This window comes from Clinocottus analis, unplaced genomic scaffold, assembly GCF_023055335.1.
Source record: "Clinocottus analis isolate CAN_PGR_092001 unplaced genomic scaffold, fCliAna1.0.p SCAF_2, whole genome shotgun sequence".
NCBI lineage: Eukaryota > Metazoa > Chordata > Actinopteri > Perciformes > Cottidae > Clinocottus > Clinocottus analis.
This window is the reverse complement of record NW_027175931.1, coordinates 14,337,753-14,342,466: the sequence shown is the minus strand read 5'-3', so window position 1 is coordinate 14,342,466 and position 4,714 is coordinate 14,337,753. Positions and strand designations below refer to the sequence as shown.

General features: G+C 38.3%; 1 long non-coding RNA gene across 1 annotated transcript; it reads right to left on the bottom strand.

Annotated features, from left to right (window-relative positions):
- Positions 1-1,831: 1,831 nt before the first annotated feature.
- Positions 1,832-3,639, bottom strand: LOC137791028 (uncharacterized). Its single transcript, XR_011077974.1, has 3 exons — positions 3,561-3,639; positions 2,057-2,168; positions 1,832-1,898 (listed from the first exon to the last, which is right to left on the bottom strand). It is a non-coding gene; the product is annotated as an uncharacterized lncRNA (long non-coding RNA).
- Positions 3,640-4,714: the final 1,075 nt, after the last annotated feature.

Below are 4,714 nucleotides of genomic sequence, written 5' to 3'. Positions count from 1 at the left end.
CTACAATACAGAGATCATGCAGGCTCCAGTGACTTTTGGACTCCGGTGAGAAAGGTGTGTGTTACTACACTAAAACACATAGAAAAATACATATTTAAAAATACATACAAAAATACATATTTTTTTTACATTTTCCATTTTGAATTTACATTTAATTTAAACCAACCCCCTGAATACACTGCATTTAATTTAATTTCAGTTTGCATTTAATTTAACCTCCGAATAATACACTGCTGTGTTTGCTTGTTGTGTATGTTTTGCACATGTGTATGTGTGTATGTGTATATGTATGCATGTGTGTATATGTGTATGTATATATGTACGCGTACATGTATGTATGTATGCATGTGTGTATGTATGTGTACATGTATATATGTATGCATGTGTGTATGTATTTGTACATGTATGTATGTATGCATGTGTGTATGTATGTATGTATATATGTATGTGTACATGTATGTATGTGTATGTATGTATACGTGTATACGTGTGTGTATGTGTATGTATGTGTATATATATATGTATATGTGTGTATATATATATATGTATGTATATGTATATGTATGTATGTGTGTGGGCCACGGGTAGGTGTGTAATATATGTATATGTATGTATGTGTGTATGTATGTGTGTACGTATGTGTGTACGTATATGTGTATGTATATGTGTATATATATATATATATGTATATATATATATACATATATATATGTATATATATATGTATATATATATATGTATATGTATATATATATATATGTATATATATATGTATATATATATATGTATATGTATATATATGTATATATATATATATATATATGTATGTATTCATTTCGCTTGCTTGCATGTATATATATATATATATATATATGTATATATATATATATATATATATATATATATATATATATGTATATATATATTTATACTTATTTCTTACTTATGTATATATCTGTTACCCCTGTTCCTGTTATTCTTTATTTTATTTTATCTGTGTGTTTAGCTTAGCTTATTGCATTGGGATGCTGCTAGTATGACAAAAAAAATTCTCCTTGGAGATTAATAAAGTACTTTTCATTCATTTTCAGAAACCTTCTTCGGCATAAGAAGCACCTGACCATACAGGTGAGATATTAGAGGGACATTTATACTTCAACAATTCATATTTAGAAATCATTATTATGAAAGAGTCAAAACCCAAATTATATGCTACATACATTACTGTTACAACAATTAATAAACAATATTTGAAATAATATACTGTTTTTTATTTTTTTTTAACAGGACCAGAGTCCTGTTCAGCAATAGGCACTGTTGAAGGACCATGTTCCGATTCTTTGCATGTTCTGGTCTGATGCTGACCTGAGACCAGCCTACAGGCTCTCCAGAAACAGCATCAACATATGTTGGTCCAGATGCTGCCCCGGCAAAAAGACCATGGATTGAACCATGAGCTTGAGCTGCCGGTAACGGTGTGCTGGCTTGCTTGTGGTGCCTTCTTCAGGGTCACCTTCGACGTCTTCGCCATGACCCAGTCCACGGTGTGCAGGATCGTCCACAACGTGGTTGATGAAATGATGACAATCCTCCACAGAGTTGTGCATTTCCCCAAACCTGAGGAGATGGAGGAGGTGGGGGCCAGCTTTGCTCACCTTGCTGGCCATGAGGCGTTCCGCTGAGCTGCCGGTGCCATCGATGGCTGTCATGTCCGGATTGCTCCTCCTGCAGAACACAAGAGGGCATAAATTAACCGGAAGCTTTTCCCCTCACTTTTTCTGCAGGGCATCTGTGACACCAAAGTCCCATTTACCCACCAGCCGAGTACTTTCTGTTGGGAGATGGAGTGTACCCGTGTCTGCAGCAGCCAGTTGCAATTATGACACCCTACCGCCAGCCTGTGGCAAGTAAATAAGAACGAACAAACACACACACACACACCAAATTGTTACTTTGTTGACACCTGACATTTTCTATGTAAACGTTAATTCACAGGCCAAGTGGAAACCTGCTATAACAGGCACCGTGCCAGGACAAGGAACATCATCGAACGTACCTTTGGTGTTTAAAAAACCCGCTGGCGCTCCATTTTTCTGAGGGCTCTGGAAATCAGACTGCTGTTTGCCCCAAAGGTGATCGGTGCATCTTGTGTGCTACACAACATTTGCCTGGCAGCAGGGGACATTAAGTTAGTGTATATAGTCTTTTGCAATGTTCTTTGTTGGAAGAAAAAAATATTTACTCTTAATCAGTTACTGTTTCACTTCTCATTGAACTGTCTCTGTTTAATCTTACACACAAACTCAGCATGTCTCCTAATAGCAATGAGACTAGGGAATCTGTAGGTTTCTGTCTGAATAGAACGTGCAGTTCCTTTATTATCATATGACCAATTCTTGCAAACCACTCTATGGGATGAGGGGAAAGGTTCACGGTTAGGCCGAGGACGTAATGAAGGTTTCTGTTAGTGGGTCATGATGAGTATTTAAGAGGTGGTTCTTTGAGAAATCTTTGAGGAGTCTTGGATGTGCAATTTGTCTCTCACGTTGTACTTCTGACTCTGCTCCTTTCTTGCAACGAATAAATGTTCCTACTTCAATGATTTTACTTCAAGGGCTCGAGTGAATTTTTCTAACATTCTTCTTCTTGTTCTGTCTAATGCAAATCTAACTGACTGTAAATAACAGTAAAAAAACAGGACTTTGTAATTAATTGTTTGTTTGTGTGGATAAAATTGCTTTCACAAATGAATATCCTGGGTTGAAATTCAAATTTCTTTACAATTTATTAACAAGATTCTCAAACGGAGACAGGAATTTTTCTGCCCGCTCTGTTGCAGCTCTCTGCCTCTTTGGCCACCATCTCCATTTGCCTCTACTTGTCTCTCTCTGACTGCTCCCTCAGGAAGTCCAGGACATCCTCTCTTTTCATGCTTCTATTCCTGCTGGCTTCCTTGGCACCCCTTGATTCTTCGGTAGAAGGGGCAGAAGCCGGTGCACTGACGCTACCACCTGCCGTGGCAGTCAGGTTAGCTGCAACTATCAGGGGCGGACTGATGGAATGCTGCCCCTGGAGTGCAGCATCCATCACGCTGTACCACTGCCAGGTGGCAGCTGTCACACTACCGGCCTCCACCCCTTTACCCGTTGGCGGGTGCCTAAGCTCCTAAAAGTAGGGAATTTTTTACTACATTGTGAGGCGGACTGTTTGAATGTATTCACAGTCCCAAAAAGCACTCACTGTATCCCTGTTGTCTTTGTTAGGTTTCACAATTGGACTGGCAAACTACTCTTTTCAGGGAATCATATCAAGTTGAAATATAATTTAAAAAAAGAGATTACCTTGTATTTGATCTTAAAATTATTCCATTTTTTCCAGGCCTGTTTAACACTGTCCCCCAGGTCAGCTGTGGTAACATAGTCCTTGTGCAAAACATAGAACCACAGTGACATGGGTCCAACCCTAACCCTCTTCAATAAGATGTTAAATGTTTCAGATTGAGACTGCACAAAGCTACAACCCTTAGACGCAAGAGAAAAGCACTCAAACTCAATACTCACTCCAATCCAATTTTGCAGGAATTTCGCTGTCCTGTGAAAAGGCTCTCATGGGCCACCCGCCAGTCTTCCTCAGATGTCCCTTAATTTAAATTGTAGGTTATGATGCACATCAAAGGCATACCCAGTCTGTATAATACGGAGAGAGAGGAGCTAAAAAGTCGGTCAGAAGTTAAAAGGCAGCGCTCTAGATCAACGTTAAATTCAAATGTAATTGTAATAATAAAACTGATTTAATGTTACCGTAAACAAACAATAGGCTATTGAGGCCAAAAGATTGTTCGTTCGATTCAAACAACCCAAATTATAGCTCATGTTTAACTGTACAACAGACGTCAATACTACCGGCAAACTCTAAAAAGACTTGCTGAGATTAGGCTGTTTTAGCCGGGCATCGTGAGCGCTGAGGCCCCGGTGCTGGTTTACTGACGGTCCCACATGAGTTAACAACAGTAATATTTAGAAAGTTTCAACTTACAATTGTGTGTCGTTTCCTCTGCCATTTCTATTTGCTGGGGTGAAATGCATTCTGGGATATTTGGCCATCCAAGGTACACACAAGTCACCGTCGATGCAGACCCGGTAAAGTGGGCGGAGCGAGCCGCATTTCTACCGTGCTTGACTTGATGAGAAAAGAGAGACAATTATTTTCATGTCAAAATAAATGCCAGTAATAGATATTATTATTTACGGTCTTTTAATTCTTATTTACAGTCTTATATGATGCAAACACACCGCAGAGTAACGTTAGAAGAAAAATAATTATTAAATATAAATAAATAAACCTGGTTAAGTTAGCAACAGTAGAGACTCCAGGCAGTTTAATATGCATGTATGTATGTACACAGCAAGAATCAACTGTTCAATTAATCGCAGCATTTTTTTTAATGCAACACAGTTCGTAATGTAATTTAATCAAGTGATTTGTGTGTGTAGAGTTGATCATATTTTTTTTTATCGTATTGTACTGTTTCTTGAGTGAACACAGAGCAGAGCCTGTATGAGACCAGAGTAAAGGTCTACCTTTCTACCAGTAGGTTGCGCTATTTCATGGATTTACTTGTTATATGCGATCTTCTCTCTACTTGATGAGAAAACTCTCTGAATACTACTGTTGTTGAGTCACACAATGTCATTTTAGGACTTTTTCCGGCGAG